This window comes from Oryx dammah, unplaced genomic scaffold (assembly GCF_014754425.2).
Source record: "Oryx dammah isolate SB20612 unplaced genomic scaffold, SCBI_Odam_1.1 HiC_scaffold_26, whole genome shotgun sequence".
Taxonomy (NCBI): Eukaryota; Metazoa; Chordata; class Mammalia; order Artiodactyla; family Bovidae; genus Oryx; species Oryx dammah.
Genome location: NW_024070210.1, coordinates 40,039,923 through 40,058,739, shown reverse-complemented (window position 1 = coordinate 40,058,739; position 18,817 = coordinate 40,039,923). Strand labels below are relative to the sequence as shown.

General features: G+C 43.8%; 1 protein-coding gene across 8 annotated transcripts in view; it reads right to left on the bottom strand.

Annotated features, from left to right (window-relative positions):
- SEMA6D (semaphorin 6D) overlaps positions 1-16,060 on the bottom strand; it is a 57,183-nt gene extending 41,123 nt beyond the window's left edge. For 4 of the 8 annotated variants that reach the window (XM_040226448.1, XM_040226450.1, XM_040226455.1 and 1 more), the window contains exon 1: positions 15,717-16,060. The gene's annotated coding sequence lies outside the window, so the exon portion shown is untranslated. The remainder of the gene's footprint in view (positions 1-15,716) is intronic. The other 4 variants (XM_040226451.1, XM_040226452.1, XM_040226456.1 and 1 more) reach the window with 1 other exon arrangement.
- Positions 16,061-18,817: the final 2,757 nt, after the last annotated feature.

The window sequence follows — 18,817 nt, the reverse complement described above, 5'->3', positions numbered from 1 at the left end:
ATGTCTGTCTACTCAGATGCTACAGAATAAATGGCATGGGTAAAAAGGAGCAATCAGGAAAGGCGACATAAGTAGGGACCAGTGCAAAATGAAAACGGGGGCTCCTTATTCAAAAATTATTAAGAATTTCAAGACGGCTAGAGCAACACATTCTAGGCGTGGGGCCAAGTGTGACCGCACAAGTAACACATCCATGAAACCGATCCTGGCTGCAGTTATGTCAGCACTTACTAAACTGTGACTCTTTGAAGGCCAAGGGGAAGAACATCTCTTTGAACACTGAATAAGCTAAAAAATGATCTATCATGTGGGTAAGTGAATGAATGTGTAGGTGAATGGGTGAAAGAATGCAGCTAGAAAATTACACCTCAGACCCAGGGACAGGTTGAGTTAATACAGTAAGTCACCCTGAGAACTTGGTCCATTATTTAAGTGACACAATTCACAGTCTGAAAATACTTCACAACACAAAAAATTTCCTAGCCCCAGCATAAGGGAGTTGCCAGTACCATGTACAAAATGTGAACAGCGAGGTTTACATGTGGTAGTGTTACAATGCTTTTATGTGCTCAAGAAATGCCAGCTTTTTGGCAGAACTGGTCTTGTGTTCTTTTTCTCTTTCTGTTTAGAAGTAGCTATCCAGATATATTTTACAGAACCTATCCATGTGCAAAACTACAAAATACTTCAGATGCGAGTATTTCATATATTGCCAAGCATCCCTGATTTGAAAACAGTAGTAATAATAACAACACGACAATTTGTTGAGTTTTATTATGTCAGATACCATGCTCAGTGCTTTGCATACTTCTCCTGAAGAAAGACCTCAAAACATCAAACTGTGAATGAAGGAGATATATTATCGTGATTTTCCAGTGAGGAAAACAAGGTTCCAAGAGGTCGAGTGGCGCATCAGACAGAATTTGCCTTTAGGACCATTTGGACTCCTGAAGACTGATAGTTCTTTGGAAGGTTGGCTATACCACAAAACAGCAGAGCAAGGGCTACGGCCTGCCTTTAAGGAATGAGACTTTTATCTGATAAGGACTGAGTGAAGTTTCACTTTGGTGAGCAAAAATGCAGTCATAAAACCCTGAAAGTAGAAATTTCTGATATTGAAAATCTAGGTGGTTAATTTTATAGCTTATTGCAAATTTGGATAAAGACAGGTAAAGGAGGAGCCTCCTCACCTATCTTTTACGGGGCTTTAGGATCTGATTCACTGCATTACTGTAACAGAAAAAGAGGCTGAACTCTATACTCAAGAGTGAAGGAAGACTTCACCAGGCTGAGATTTCCACTCAGGTAGTCTGCAATATATTTCATTAAGAGACAGACAGGCAAAAATGTGGGTAACATTCATGATGACAGACTCACATTTGTCTCAGAACTGAAGAGAAGAGAGTTACTGTTTCTGTCTTTACCTCTCCAGATAGAAGTGGCTTCATAATTATGGCTTGTATTTATTATGATGTTTCAAAGTATAAATCTGGCAGGGGTATCTTACGTCTCATTTAAAACAAGCCATAGGGAAGAAAAAAAAAAAAGAAAAAATATGAGAGCAAATTCATTTGATATATCCTGTCCACTTTTTTGTAGCATTGCCCACCAACGTCATAATTTTTACATTTTTTAACTGCCTAATTAAATGAAAGTGCTGTTCCAGGGATGCAAAATTTTTTCATAATGGCAGAAAAATATTTCTGGCCAAACGCCAAAGTTTTCTAGCTTGTAAGCCCTCATGAACATGTTTATGTAATGTTACGTGGGGTGTATATAACATGCATATATAACAATGTATAAATACAAATTCTGTTGTTGTTCAGTTGCAAATAGTTTGTAACAAAATGCTGATTTTGAACATGTTTTCAATAATAAACTAGTCTCTTCCATGTAAGTTGATCATAGTGGTCCCATTCTCTGCCCTAGACTGCTGACTCCTTGGAAAATACCCTGATGCTGGGAAAGATTTAGGGCAGGAGGAGAAGGGGATGACAGAGGATGAGATGGTGGATGGCATCACCAACTCAATGGACATGAGTTTGAGCAAACTTTGGGAGATGGTGAAGGACAGGGAAGCCTGGCATGATGCAGCCCATGGGGTTGCAAAGAGTCGGACATAACTTAGTCACTGTACAACAACAACAAAGAAATGGAAAGAACTGGCAAAAGTAATCATTACCAAGTTTACTTATCCATTGAGTTACTTATTTGCCTTCTCACAGGTCAGATGATTCAAGCTCTGTTCTGAGACATCGAGCCAGATGGCATCTGCACTAAATACTCGTCAACCTATACAGAGATCATTAATGAGGATGGCTTCCAGGTGGCGATAGTGATAAAGAGCATGCCTGCCAGTGCAGGAGATGTAAGAGACTTGGGTTCGATCCCTGGGTAGAGATCACCTGAAGGAGGGCGTGGTAACCCACTCCAGTGGTAACCTGCTCCAGTGTTCTTGCCTGGAGAATCCCATGGACAGAGGAACCTGATGGATTTCCAGTCCATGGGGTCGCAAAGAGTCGGACACGACTGAAGCGACTTAGCATGCACATATGAGTGTTTTAAGGGAGATAAATGTCTCAAAAAAATTAAATTAAAGATGGCAAATGTACTGTATTGGGACTACCATGCACTCTATTTCACATAGAAGACTCTGCAAATCAATCAAGGTATCCTTTTTCTCCCTGACCTTAGATGCAGCCCCACACATTTCTACAACACAAGATGCAAACAGCCTACTACCAGTCAGGCTTGGCCTCTCTACTTTGAAACTCATTTTCTCTGCCTGTCCTATGTGTTCCATGGGGAATGGCTCTTCAGGGATGTAACTGAAAATTACAGGGAAATTGTGCCATGGTAGCGTATCAACCCTTGAGAGCTGAATGAGGTGCAATTACTGCTAACTGAAAATATTATCTATATATTTCTGAAAATTGAGTATAAAAACTATATTAGCAGCAATGAAGTTTTAAGTGATCTTGAAAGAAAAGGGCAAAGTGTTATAAAATGTAAATGGCAATAATAAATTTGAGAAGTGGGGCTATTTGTGGGTGTGTGTGTCTTTGTACAGATGGTTATATTCATGAGATGGGTTCGTATTTTTTGAAATCACCAATAGATGTGATACTATGTGGCAATTAAAATACGAAGATAAGTGTAACATTAAGGAATGCTACTACTAGAAAGAAACTTGGACGTCATTTAGATTCTGTTTGATGCCCATCCCAACCTCACTTTGTTCTAATAAGAGCACTAGGGGCACAGAAGGCCTGGGCTTTGTCCAGAGATAGCTGGTTGGCTAATAGGGTTACCAGGCCAGGCTTCCAGATTCCCAGCTCTGTCCTCTCACTCCTTTTTAAACTGCTCTGATGGCCTTTTCAGTGATGGGACCATGTTTTGAACTTTAAAATTACATTAAGCCTCACAAATTAGCTATTAAGCATGTGGCAGAGAAGCAGAGAGGACAAGGAAAGAGTGAGGGAGAGATCTCTGATAACTTCCCACACTTCCTGTCAAACACAGCATCTGATCTCCTGATTGACCTCTGAGGACATGAAAGCCTCATAAACTGGACATGGTCTTGGCTATGAGTGGGCAGGGTGACTGTCACCTGAGGAACCACATCCGCCGGGCCAAGAGACAGTGTCAGAGCCAGCAAAGGAGAGCCTGGTTATCTCCATCACCTTTGATCATCCATCCTTTGCTGCACCAGTAGCTTCATTAAAACACCTTTGTATAGTCCTCCAAAATGGTCCCCTGGTCCCCCACTCCTTTGTTTAGTCACCCCATGAAAGACAGCTGGATTTAGGAACCCTTCAATTCAGTTATTCAGGTAAATAATATTCACCCTCCTAAGAAAAAAGTGAACAACTGCATACAGAATGCTTAGGACAAAGTAGGACATGAAAACCAGTAAGGTTAATATTTTTATTGTTACTATTATAATGATTTTAAAGCCCCCAATTGATATTATAAAAGTAACATGGCTCTCCTCACTACTTACATTCTATGATTTTATTTCTTTCACTGAATGAATCAAGGAGATTTTATAGTGAGTGGTTTGACATCATGGGCTTTGGAGTCAGACAGGTTTGGGCATGAATTCTGACTCTGCCACTGTGTGTTCCTAGCAGGTACATAATTGTACTGGACAGAATAATGTTCCCATTCATCTCCAAAGATGTCCATGCCCAATCCCGAGAATCTGTGAATATACTGTAATATATGGAAAGAGGAACCTTGTATATGTGATTAAGTAAGGGATCTTAAAATAGGTGGATTTATCCTGGATTACATGGGTGGACCCAATGTAATCACAAGGGTCCTTAAAAGGTGGAAGAAAAAGGCAGAAGAATCCAAGGAGACATGACTATGGAAGAGAAGTCAGAGTTATAGCATGGCTAACTTTGAGTTTGGAGAAAGGGGCCACAGCAAAGAAATCCAGGTAGCCTACTAAAAGCTGGAAAATGGAAGGAAAGGGATTTTCCCCTTGAGCCTGTGGAAAGAACACAGCCCTGCTGACACTTCGACTTTGGCTCAGTGAAGCCCATTTGGGACTTCAAACCTCCAGAACCGTCAGGTCAAATCCCTGTTGTTTAGACATCTAAGTTTGTAGTAATTTGTTACAACAGCAACAGGAAACTAACTGATGCTCCTGGAGCATCCATGCCCTTATCTAAAAAATGGGAGGAAAAAAAATATGTGCCCCAAAGGGCTGACATGAGGATTAAATAAGAGAATGTAAATAAAACTCTTTAGTGCTTGGCAGAAATGAAGAACTCAATAAATGTTCACTGTCATTATGTATGATATCATTACACAGAGATGAGTTGGCTATGTTATGATTGTGATAAATGGTGATTCCATAAAGTATAATTCATTGTATCATAATGATCCCTTACCTCTGAGTGGCACTTTGGTTTTTATGAAGCCCTTTTATCAACACTGTCTTATTTGACGCTCATTTTAACTGCGAGTCCACAGATGAGGAGCCAGAGCCTCCGAGGGGGACAGTGCTTCCCTTAGGTCACTCAGAGAGCCCACTATTGGCCAAAGTTAGGAGTCTAAGTCATTCCAGACACAGCAGGCTGCCGATTTCATCATGTGGTTTATAGAAATATACACAGAGGGTATGGAGAATCTTAAAATGAAACAAAAATGATAAGGCCAAATGATGATGGGGTTGTTCATCCCACACAACGCCATTTCCCATGTGGTCTCATCCAGCGGCATTTTTTGCCCATGCCTCCTGCCCCAACTTTTCCAAGTGCAGCCTGCGGCTTGTCTCAAATGCATCTAGTCAATTGTGCAAAGCACAAGGGAAAAGATCTCATCCTGACCGCAGCAGGCAATCACCTGATGCCCTGAAGCATGAAGTTTGATTACCCTTATCTCAGTTTATCATTAAATCAAAGACTGTTGCTACGAATACTGGACCAGGACTCCATTTATGAAGTGATATACGCCAGTCAGCAGAAGTGAGTGAGTGCCCTTTTTCTCTCTTAATTTCTGCTTACTGGGGGGATCCTTTGCAAACTACGAAAAAAAAAAGTCTCTTCAGCTTTGAGCAGATTTTATTACTCTCTTCACTCTTTCATGAGCTGGCCGGGTTGCCTTTGGCTCCTGTGTATTCTCCCTGTGTTGTGGGCAAGAGGTTTGTGACCTGCTACCCAGTGGCCTGCCAACACTAGTCTTGACGTCTAGCATTTTGCTTGGATGGCAATCTGAATGTTAGAAGATGCTGGGCAAACTGCAGGTGCTCTGAGCTTTGAGAAACTCTGGCTACACCAGAGCATCATTTCCCCATTTGTGGTCAAGGTACCATAGAATGTGAGTCACTTGAGGAGTCTGTTGAAAATGCTAACACTGGGACCTCATGCCAGACCCAACCACACAGACCCATTGGTGCTGGGGTCCTGGGAATCTGCATGCAGCCCTAGGTGATTCTGATCGGCTTTAAAGTTTGAGGACCACTGGTAGAGATCAAAGATTTGGGTGATGACAGCAATGGGCCTGATTTTCCATGATGTTATTCACACTTTAATTGGCCTAGAGGGCAAATAGCATAGGACACATGCCAATCACCTACATTTTGTCCTTCAGCCCAACCATCAGTGGAGCCAGATTTCTGACATCATGGATCTGAAATGGCTGCTATCTGGGTCAGGGCTAGGCAACTAGGCATCAAGGTCCGGGTACATCTCTAGGGCCTTGGAGCTCTCCTGCCAAATTCCCCTCTTCAGTCTGGCTGAATGTGTGGCAAGTGTGTGGGGGTGGAGGAGAGCTGGTTGTAAAACTGGCTTCAAGGTCTATGTATCAGTCAAAGAGATATGACAGAACCACATGTGAAAAGACTGCATAGTATAAGGGCTAAAAGCATGGGCCTTGGAGCCAGACTGCATTTACTTTTACTTAACAGACACTGAGATAAATATAGTACACACTACAGGCCAAGCACTAGTCTAAGTGCCGTGCAAATATTAATTCATTTATGTCTCACAAACACCCTACCAGGTGGCTACCACTCATCATCGTCCACCTTTCATGTCATGAAACTAAGGCTCAGAGAGGTGAAGTAATTTGCGCAAAATCACACAGTTTATTGATCACATAGCCAGGACTCATACCCCAATAAGCTTGTGCCAGAGTTCATGTCCTTAACCACCTTACTAAGTTGCTTCTCACGGGCCCAAGTCCCCTGGTTCTAGAACTCATTAGTTGTCTGACCCTGGTAAAATTACTTAATCTCCCATCCGTTTTCCCCTGTGCAATAGGAGTAATAACAGTAGCACCCACCTCAAAGAATTCTGACCAGAAGATTTAATATATTCACTTAAAAGAGTATCAAGCACACAGTAAGCATTTAATAAATGCTAATTCTGAGTTAGCTATTCATGCATCCTCCACTCTCAGGGGTAGCATGAGGATTAAATCAGATAACATACGTAAAGTACTAGGCACAGGGCCACAGTACCCGGTAAGCATACGGTGAGGGCTAGCTGTTATTATTAGGCAAGTTGAGCCAGGACAGTTTATTTTAGGTTTTGTCTGGAAGGCAACTGTGTTCTATGCAAGGGGAGGCAGCATGCCCTTCACTTCAGAAAGTAATTGGGTAGGAGCCAGACTAATTATTAAATCCAACAGGTTCTCTGCTTTATGTCACTGGAATATTCCTGAAAAGTTCCTAATACTGAATTGGTAAATGCTTAACCCTTTTTCCCCATTGACCTATCTTAACATTTCCGATTGATCTTTCATTGGCAGTGATTCTTCAGACTAAGAATCTGCTCTCAGACTGTCATGTAACCATTAACTTATAAAAGACTTAAATATACCAAGGAAAATTGAACCACTGGAGCATTTCTTGGCCAAGCAATTGGCTTAATCATCCCCTAATGTAATTGTTTTCATTTTACTTTCCCTTTAGTATGTGTTCTCGTGCTTATACTACTGAGAACTTCTGGTATTTCCTTTCAGAAAGCTTATTGTTGTTTAGACGCTCAGTTGTGTCCAGCTCTTCGCGGCCCTGTGGACTATCGCCTGCCAGATTCCTCTATCCATGCAATTTCCCAGACAAAATACTGGAATGGGTGGCCATTCCGTTCTCCAGGCGATCTTCCCAACCCAGGGGTCGACTGAACCTCGGTCTCCTGCCTTGGTAGGTGAATTCTTTACCACTGAGCTAGCAGGGAAGCCCAGAAAGCGTATCACCTCCACTGTTTAATGTAACTGTGGATTGATTACAATTTATGGTAACTCAAGGGGTTAATAATGGCTTGGAAATCCTCACACCCAAACAGCCCCACATAGAGGAGGGATGGGCATGGGGGTAAGCAGGGAGGAGGTAAGGGAGTTGGGAAGGCAGGATCGGGGGAGCCAGTAGCGGGGGGCTGAGTTTATCCTCAAAGCTCAGACTCAGGAAGGGGTGCTAGATCGCCAGGGTCACTCAAGGATGGGGTCTTCCAAAGGGAAGCATTACATTTGTAACTCCAAGTTGTTCGGTGCTACTGTTTCACTTGTTCTATCAGGAGACGGCTGCCAGAGTTCCAACCCCGTTGCTTGCACACTTCACCAGGCATGATAGATTAGAACTACAATCGAATAAGAAGTTAAGACTCAATTAACACGTTTACTACAATATTTGCAACATGTCTACGATGTGTCACACGCTCTGCTCAGTTACAGGGGTGAATAAAGCAGTCTAAGCACCTGGGGGTTGCAGTCGAAGGGGCACCTGGAGTCCAACTCACGCTTTTCTCACAATTCCAACAAGCTGCTGCTCTCTCTCTTCCACGTCCTATTTCCACATCCTCCCCACACCCCTATCTATATATGCAACGTGTTCTTTGTCAAGAGTCTACACCTAGTCTTTCCAAGTTAAAGCAAAAAGCTGAAGCCCATGATGTAGCAAACTTCTAATCTGATTCTTATAAACCTCTCTGTGGGGGAAACCGGCTTGCAGGGTAATATAAGACAAACCACGTGATCCTTTTGCCATGCCCTGTGTAACACTGAATCAGTTGGCAGTGGATGTGGGGGTTTTAGCTCTGATCACGAAGCAAACTCCTGAATCATCACAAGATTGACCCCATCCATTCTGATGGCTTAAGCTGCAGGGCCATCTGCTGATCGGCTCAGTACAGTAGACCAGAGACACTCAGTAAATATTTGTGGATTTGCCTGGCAAACTGCCTCTTCACACCTGAAACACAAGTCTAGGTCAGGACTCAGAAGAGGGCAAGTGAGCTAGACCCCCGCCCCCATCCCAGGGCCTTTGCCTAAGCTGTTCTCTATGCCTGGAATGCCCTCCCTCTCAGCACCTCGCCTACTGCGCCTCAGTGTCCACCTGTCCAAATCCTACCTAGTTCAAGGACCAGCTCAAATATCAGTGCTCCACAAAGCCTTCCCTGACCACCCTAGCCAGAAATAACTTCTCACTGCTCTCAATTTCCATAGGTCCGTGTGTGTTCTGGCACTTAAGACACTGGCCATTTTATTTTGGCTATGTGTTTACCTCGTCTTCAACACACCACTCAGTAAGAGCCTTGAGCTCTGGATCCATGTCAGTTCCTCTTTGAACTGTTTCCCCACCCTGGCACCTCCTTGTACGGAGTAGATACTTGGTAAAAATTAGCTGTATGAACAAATGGTTACCCCAGCAATGATAGAAACAGAAGCAACTGCAACATTCTTTATCCCTCTTTTTTCTATCTCTCCTCCTTCTTCTTCTTCAACAGCTTTAAAAAATATATTTACTTGATCTACCAATTACCCAGGGGAGGTTTGGGGATATATGTAGACAACTCTGCAGACCACAAAGTGTTTCCAGAGACCCTTCTAATGACAAAGGAGACCTCGACCAATGTAGACGCTGGGGGAGTGTGCATCCCTGGTCTACTGACAGCTGGCTCCTGGGAATGGAAGTGTTATTTTCTCAAAGAGCTTCATCTGCTCTGGTTCATATGTGCCAGTTCCTCGCCTGACTAGAAACTCCTGACTTTATCTTTAAATACAGACTCCAATAATAGGCTAAGTAATTGCAGATTTTCCCAAGGACTTTTTATACATGTACCAACATATTGGACTTTTTAAAACCCGTATTTCCTTTCCACAAATAAATGTTGAAAACCTTAAATTTCAGCACTATAGGTAGCGGTAATGTGTATTTTTTTTCCCCTCCCATAGGAATCCTGAATCAAAAAGATCAACCAAAAATGCTGATGCATGGGTGATGATTTCTCAAACAACATATCTGATTACTCACAGAGGTAAAAGGATTCTCCCTCAGCTGTAAGTAAGAAAAGTGTATATTATAGTATAATATGCAGTCAAACTTCAGTAATACGCTTTTCATCGTCATGCCACTAAAGCTTGAACAGCTGCAGCTCTCACTGTCTTTGCTGATGGGGCCCATAAATACTCCTGGGAAATGGGACAAAGATACATAATGGATCTTCACCTGCCAAGATCAGCGAAATGAATGTCAATCGCACTCTGATGCAGAAGCACTTTTTGGTAGAGTGATGAATATTGCCATTTGTCCTGTGCCATGCAATTTTGGACAGGAAAACCTAACAGGGAAAAAATAGTGGGAAAAGATGCTACCCTAGGACACTTGAAAAGAAGGGTATGTCATAATTATTTGCCTAACAGGAATCAAAATGAAGACAAGTGTGTCAATACAGTTTTGTTCAGAGAAAGGCCAAAAGTTAAGAGCATACATATTCTGCACATATCATTTCAATCAATGCAAAGATTTCCCTCAAAATAGAACTCTTTTTTTTGAAAAAGAATGTCAGAAGTATCAAGGAGTCAGAAAATTGCCTGGGGGTCCGGATTCCTGAAAACAACTCAGTGCGGTGATGGCACAGTGGGCTGAGATGTCAGGCAGACCTGAGTTCAAATACTGACTCCACTACTTCCCTGCTCTATGATCTCAGGACAATGACCTGACTTCTCAGGTGCTTGAGCTTCTTTTTCTGCTTTTTTGATAAAGCAGTGATAATAACAGAACCCGCCTTAATCATCCCAGCTGTCTGAGTGTTACATGACATAATTAAGATAAAGATCTTAGTGAGTGTAGTACCTAGAAATTAGTAAGCAGACTAATGATAAGTGATAGTTGTCAAGGCTGCTGCTTTCTCCTCTTTCTCCACCATCATCATCACATCATCCCAGGTATCTTGTAGCTGATTTCATTAGTAAACATTAGAAAAAGAGGTGAGAAGACTAGCTCCCACCAAATTATGAGACCCTTTCCCCTTCCATTCAGTTCAGTTCAGTTCAGTCACTCAGTCGTGTCCGACTCTTTGCGACCCCATGAACTGCAGCACGCCAGGCCACCCATTGCCAACTCCCGGAGTTCACTCAAACTCATGTCCATTGAGTTGGTGATGTCATCCAACCATCTCATCCTCTGTTGTCCCCTTCTCTTCTTGCCTGCAATCTTTCCCAGCATCAGGATCTTTTCCCCTTCCTATATTAAACTCCAAAAACAGTACTTATAAAATCTTTTTCTTTTAAAAGCTTGGCAACATAACCTTACAAACATGTCCACCTAATTCATGCCATTCTCGCTTTAATAAGCAATGGCTACTGTAACAGGTATCTTAACTGAGTAAAAGGAAGATAAAAAAAAAATGTTATAGAATGCACTGGGTTCCATGAGGCTTGGGTCTCAGATTTTAGGTCCATTCCACGTTCTTTGTGATAGAGATAAAACAATGATACGTTCACTTCTTCAAACAACCAGACAGGGTCTTTTTCTGTTTCAGTCATTTGGGATCACCAGCTAAAGGCACTTCATTATTTTCTTCCCCTTTTTGATAGACTGAGATTTAAAGGTCTAGGATGAACGATGATTGAATGACTCTCATTCTGTAATTCTGGTGATTTAATTGTATCAAGTCTGAAGAGGCTTTCCTGTGAGTCCTGTAAGGTTGAGGCAAGCCTCCTCTTAAGTGGAACAGGCCACAGCAAGCCAGCAGGGTCTTTCTGCAGGTGCCCGCCCCCCGCAACACCCCTAAAGTGGGTGAGGGGCCCAGCACAGGTTGGCAAACAATGGAAACTTCCTGTTCTGGGTGTTAACTTTAGTTACCACAGCCAGACAATGCTGCCAGTGGTGTGGAAGAAAAAATTGCTGCAGCCAGCTGTGTTGTTCACAGTCGGATGGATTCTGTGTAGCTCCAAATGGTGATGGAGCCAGCAGCCTGTTGTAGCCAAGGACAGAATGATGGATGATCTACATACTGTGTCCAAGTAGAGAGAATGGCAGAAGTTCACTTCAGGGTTGTTAAAATGCTAATCTGGGTGAGTTAACAAAAGCTTAATAGAAAAGAAAAGTTTGAGAAATAAGTATACCTCATGTGGTACCTATGTGGAGCACTGATTTGATTGCTCTTGGTTACATAAACAGTTGCTTTGCAAAGTAAGAACATTTCCTAGTTTTCCTGTTGGGATGAATGGAAGCAGATTCACTTATCAGCTGCATTGCCACTGCTGTCAGGTTTGAGGAGAAAAAGTCAGCCTGACAATAGCCACCGTAACTGAAAAGGTTACGATATGCTTAATATAGTTCTATGATTTTCATTCTCACCACGTGTCATGGGAATAAATCAAAACACACTTTTTTCCCCCAACTGGAAGTTGGCAGCTTTTCACAAAATAAGCTGCAACCTAAGACACTGGCTTTGGTAGATTTTAACGCTAAGTCTCCATTCACAGGAGCTACTGAAAGCAAGATCTCCAGCTCCATTGACAGTGTCAACATGCGAATTACACTACTAGTACATTGCATTATTACTGTTGAAGGCAGGAAGACTGGCCCCTTGAAAATATCTGGTATGGACAATCTTGCCTTAAAACCTTTGGGATGAAATAACATGCTTTAGAAAAAGATGCAGATTTACATTTCTTGCCAAATGATCCAGTTTTGCCATTCTCTGTTTCTTTAGATTCTTACTAAGTTTAACGTAGAGAAACATGTCTGTCTCATGTGATGCTGGAACACTGGCTAGCATAGCTCCTCACAAATGACAGGGACTCAATAAATGCTGACTGCCTTGCATACCCCAAGTGCCTCTTGCTTCCTCTAGGAATGAATCTAGAATGGGCAGGCTTAAAGTCTATTAATTGAAACAAAAGGTAATATTTTATCTTGCAATATGCTAAGGAAGGTGTTCACCTCCTACTCTTACACCAATAATGGTTAGGCATTCAGCCAGGCTCTTAACTCTGCATAAAATGCCTCAGAAGGGTGAAAAATGACCCTATTTCAGATGCATTTTTCACTCTTTGTAACTTAGTGAAACTCAAATGCAAGAACAATGACTAAGCTAATTACCAAGGTTTATTATGATGGAACAGCAAGAAGTGAAGAACTTCTCCAGTTTCAATAAGTCCTTAACAATTATGGGTATCTTCATGAATCCAGGCTCTGACTCCTGCTTACTCTGCTTGTGTGCTTTAAAGAAACAGAAATCACCACACAGAATTCAGGGGCCTACTTACCCCAGAACAGGTACTGGACAGATCCTTCCTGTTTAGCAAGCAGCGAAACTGGGTTTCTAAGTAAGTTACCCCCACTCTATAGTTTACGTCACAACCATCTTTCAAATCCATCAAATGAGGGGAGACAAGGCCAGATGGTGCTATTAGAGGACTTCAAAATAAATAAGTAACTAATAAATAAATAAAAGAGGACAAGGGCAGAATGCCCACAAATCTAAATCAAAGTCAAGTTAACAAGCTGTTTAGTGAAGGAGAAGCCACTAGAATCCTGACACACTGTCCTGAATCACAGAAATGTTTCTCAGAAAAAGAGTTCACCTATGTAGCATCCCTCATAGAAACAAAGACAGGTGACAACTAGAATCCAGTCCAAACTAGGTGCTGGCTGTCAAAATCTCACCAAATATACCACTGGAAAAAAACAGTCTGCTAAACAACACATTTGGAAATCTCAGGGATTTTTTTGACTTAACTGTCTTTCTAAGGGAACAATCCAGGGACCTAAATCAAAGCAGACACCAAATATAAAATACAAAACTCAAGTTATGGCTGGGCTACAGTGTATTTACTTGTTCAAGTTCATGGTAACATAGGCTTACATCTCAGAACTTATTTAGCAATTTCTATTTATCTGAGCCAGGGTAAATGTCTGTATAGTACTCACCAGCCTGACAGAATATGCCTGTCACTTACTACATTAAACATGACTACACACAACTTAATTTCTTGAGTTAGATACCAAAGAGAGGGAAGGGATTTTTCAACCACATGAATAAGCCAGCATCAAAACCTATTGCTAAACCACCAAAAGAACAGTAAAATCCTCACCTTGAGCTGTCTGGGATAAGATTTCTCAATTCTACAAGAAAGAAACCTTGAAAAATTTCTCCAAACAAGTATCTGTCCAATTCTGGGCAGGGAGGGGAGACCAAAGCAGATTAGAAAAATGTTAAACCTTTTCCTCGGACTTCAGCCTTGAATAAAAGAATCCACTTTACTGGCCCAAATATCAAGTAGAGGGAAGGATAATCCTTAAAAAGCCACTCAACATTTTACTGCAGATTTAAATTCTTAGGATCCAGAAGTTCTTGGGAAAACTGTCCCAGTCATTTCTTCTCCCAAGTAACTGGAAACACTACGGTTATTTTTAAGGGAAAGCAGTCGCCCATAGCAATGGACATAACGGCCAATGACTGTTTACAAAGTCTGTACATCTATAATAATCCTTCTCTGTGAATCTCCCAGCTGAACGCGGTGAGAGAGGTTGGGATGCTGGAACTTCGGTTACTGACTGGTCCCCTCGGAACGGAGAGCATTACTGTTTCTCTAACACTGCTGCCTCACTCATCTCTAGCTCCTTGGCATTTAGCCCTTCACAAGTTCGGGATTTAAAGAATCACCCGACACCAGTGGTCCCAAGAGTCTACAGGGCAAAAAATTTTCAAACCCAGTTCTCATCCACACCTTCAGGTTCTTAGGACCTTTTATTTCAATCCAAGAGTTATACATGATAGAGGAAGCTCTTAGCCCTTCCAAATTACCCAAGGCAGCTGCAGTATCAGTTTCTGCAGACCAGGAACAAACACCACCGCTGTCAAGACGGGAAATAAAAGTTTCCCTACCTTCTCCTCACCATCCCCCTGCCAGCGGCTGCCGACGCGCGCGGCGGCTCCCTCCCGGCTGCGGATGCCTCTGGCCGCCGGAGAAGGAGCTCATGCAAAATTGACTCTTCCTTATTTGTTTCCATCCATAATTGATGGGTAGATGAGAATGTAACACATCTCAGCGCTGGGCTCTTGCCGCCTGGCGGAGACCCTGTCCAAGACGCTTCCGTAAATCATTTCCAGCGGGAGAACAAAGCACGGAAAGTTGCGGGGGAGAGTGGCTGGGAAGAGAAACCGGGGCGCCGGCTGCGAGGCGGGGGTGGGCGGTGGGCAGCTCCGGCCCCGGAGCCCGCCCGCGGAGTGCTCGGCCAGCTGGGGGAGAGGGAGGGTGGGAAGTGGCCGCCCTCGGGGCAGAAGCCTGGGGGCTGGGGAGGGGCCGAGTCCCCCGAGCCCCCGCCCCTCGGCACTACCGGTGGGCCGTCCGACCCCGAGGCGCACCGACAGGTAGCCGGCGGCGGCCGAGAGCTGCACGGGTGTCGGCAGCTGCGCTGCGCCCCTTCTCCTGGCGCGGGCGAGTGCTCGCCCGTCCACTGCTGGCCTGGCCCGGCGGTGCTGGAGTCGGCTCCGGGGCTGCTGGGCGGGCGGAAGCGGGCGGCGGAGACCGCAGCCGGCTCCTTTAGCCTCGGCTCGACGGTGGCGAGAGCTGGAGACGTGGTGCCCGGCACCTAAGCAGCTCGGGTTCCCACTGATAAGGTGTGGGGGAGCGCGGAGCTGGCGCTGCCTGGCAAGAAACTTTTCCTAGCTCCTTCCTTCTCCTTTTTTTGGGGGAGAGGGGGTGCGCAATGTTGAAGGGCCCCTCCCCCAAGCCTCCAGCAATGCCAGTTTTGACGCGTCCACCAAACCTCTCCAGCCTTTTGCGCGTCCCTTGCACGGCAGGCGGAGAGCTGCTGGGAAAAGAAATCAACTCTCCAGTGCCAACACACACACATCCGCACACGTACACACACACACACACACATTAGAAGCGATTCAGGCTCTAAGGATCTGGGTCCGATCCCCACCAGGCGCCTGGAGCATTAGCAAATTTTTATAGGGCTGTCTTACCTCATGGGGGGAGGCTTGGTTTAAAAAAATAATAAAAGCTTGTTACGCTCAAGGAGAAATGAAAATAAAAAAATTGAAATATATATTTATATATATATATCCCTGTGTCTCTTTAGGTTTTGGTTTCTTCGGTATAATCCTGAAACTCGCCGCCACCAGTCCTTGCAGCAGCGGCAGCGACAGCAGCAGCCGGACCAAGCGGGAGCAAAACAAATCGAGGCACGGCAAATGGTGTAATTCGATCCATCTCCAAGTCAATCCATCAGGCGAGCCGGAGTCTCGTTCCCTCCCCGCACTCGGCAGCTCGCGGCGCGGGGCCCACCCCCGGGCGCGGACAGCAGGAGGCGCGGGCGGCCCGGCGCGCTCGCTCGCCCGAGCGCCGCGGCCAGCGCCGCCTGGAGGCCCCCAGCCCGGCGCCGCGGCCAGGCTGACCCCTCAGTGGCCTCCGCGTCCCTCCTCCCCGGCTCTCGGCTGCGCGCCCTCGCTCTCGCCACCTCTCAAGAGCTGCTCCTTCCAGCAACTCCCAGCGCCTCACTCATCCGGCTCGCGGCGGCGGCTGCAGCCTGCGAAGCAGCCTTTACGCTTTCTCTCCTTTCCCTCTTTTTTCTCTCTCTGAAAGATTTTTCAGAGCTTTCCTCCAGACATCTAGAGGACAAATCACTGCAGCCCAGAGGAGCTGCAGGCACAGTTGTTCCGTAAAGTTATGCCTTACTTTCTGATCTAAGATTTATTTTTTTATGCACATCCTTACAAGCCCGCCCCCATATTACCTTTGTCGCCCCCCCACCCCCAACTTCTCTTTATAACCACTGAGCAAAACAGCTGGGGAGAAGCAATCAAACATTGTTTTATCTTTACAAAATACAAAAATTGCCTACTAAAAATCCCATTTCTACTTTGAATGAAAGCCATTCAGTACAGTATAATTTTGCAGGCTAATGAGCCGGTTTTACAGGCAAGTGTTTCGTGTAATATGTTGTGGGAGAAATGAAAATGTCCTTGAAGTGACATCATTTAAAATTTGACTGTCACAAAGGAAAGGAAAAAAGTCACACATTTAAAAACGAGAGGATTTTAATTCAAACTTCATATCCAAGAACGGGCTTTGTTTTATTAAAATTTCCAGTTGAATTATGACTCACTGAGGGCTCTAAATGGCTGGAATGAACCATGATGCCCTCATTTAAAGAAAAAGATGACAGCTTTTCCGCCAAACTTTTAATTTTCATTTGAGCATGGTTAATTACCGTGAAAGAGAGAAGGGAGCAAAGTATTTTCCTTTCCTCAATGGTTTTTGCTTCTCCCAAGCACAGTTACCTGTTTACAGTTAGAAAAAAAAAAAAAAAAACCCGGTTCTGAGTTATTTCTGAAACTTCCACGGACAGCCTTGAAAAGGAACTCAAAAAAGACACCCCAAGGAACTGCTGCAGGACTCATCCGGAAAACCGTTTCCTTACTAGTTAACACTTTGTTACCAAAAGGAAGAAAGAGGATGCACCCGGAGTCTTTTAAAATATAAGCTCTCTTCCTGCTGTTCTTCCTATTCCAAGGGTAGGGGGCGGAAAGAACAGCTTTGACAACACAGCTTTGTGATTTTTCTGTTGTTGTTAAGGCTTTTGTTGGCTGGCTGGCTGGTGTTTTCGGGTTGTGCTGGGCTCTGACATCATTGCAAGTTACTTGGCAGTCAGGGCCCTTCCCCAGCCAACTTCTGACCCAGAAAGCTCTGCCTCTTTAACTCCTATCCAGTCATTCTGTCCTTTCTCCATCAAGAGAGCAAGCCCCGCTGCAGGCAGAGGGCTCTGTGCACTGAATGAATATGCAAAGGGGTGACCAGTGGCTTGACAAATCATATCGCCACCCACCTAGAGGCAGAAAGCTTACGAGTTGTCCTCTGTCTGCAGTAGCAGCTAAGGAAAAAAAAAAGTTCAGTTCTCCAGATTTGTGAATTCTTTGTTGAAATTCTGCGATGGCCAGCTTTAAAAAGTACCACCCCAGAGAGTGCCATTTACCTTAGACTGAGTTTTATATTCAAGAATGAAAACACCTTTTAGGTTGCAGAAGAATATGCTGATAGGTCATTTCGAGCCAAGGGTTAGACATGTTTTCAGACTAAGTAGCAGTGTACACCTCAGAGCCAATCCCCGTGTTTGGTCCAGTACGGGAAGAGAGAGACGGAAGTGGACAGTTTAGTGACACCGAAAGAATGGTAAAGAACACTTTTACTGAGTGTTACTTTTACCAAGTAAAATGCAGACTTAGGAGAGTTATTCAGGCCCTATATTCAAGGTGTAATTTGTAAGAAAAAGAACTTTTCAAACAACTAGAAGATTAAAGGCTGTAACATTCATATGCCCACCAGTCAACTTCAACACATCTTAACATTTTATGTGTTTGTTTCAGATGTATTTTAGAAATAACACATTATAGTGGAAATCTAAAAAAAAAAAAAAAATCAAAATATTACTTTTGGTCAGATAAAAATATTATTCTTAAAGATTAGTCATTTCTCTGGTTCCCAGAGTCTCGAATGTCAAGAAAATGACACTCTTTTTTTGTCTGGGTTTTAGTGGAGAGAAATCTAAGGGAACTGCTCACTCTGTGCAGTTTATTAGCATTTGTCCTTTCCCACCAGGCTCCTCTGTCCGTGAGATTTTCCAGGCAAGAATACTGGAATGGGTTGCGATTTCTTACTCCAGGGGATCTTCCCAAACCAGGGCTTAAAGCCGAGTCTCTGTCTCCTGCATTGGCAGTGGCTTCCTTATCACTGTGCCACCTGGGAATCCCTTAGGCTCTAGCATAGCCCTGCTGTGTAAAGTTCCCCCCGTCACACTGTCTCTTGTTTCCGTGTCTTCACTTTTGTCTGCTTCTTGGGGTTCTCTTTCTCCATCACTTCAGGTACTTTAGTTTCTGCTTTTCTTGACTTTTAATCATTTAATAATTTCACTTAGGTGTCAGAATTTCCCTTATCCACTAGCCCCCAAGATGGATATAAGCATCTCTTTTCTGTGTTCTCCTAGCAAGTTCACTCTCTAATTTACTAAATGGAAGGGAAAATAATTGCTCAGGATGTCTTCCTTACTGGGTGCTTCTTAACTGCGAGG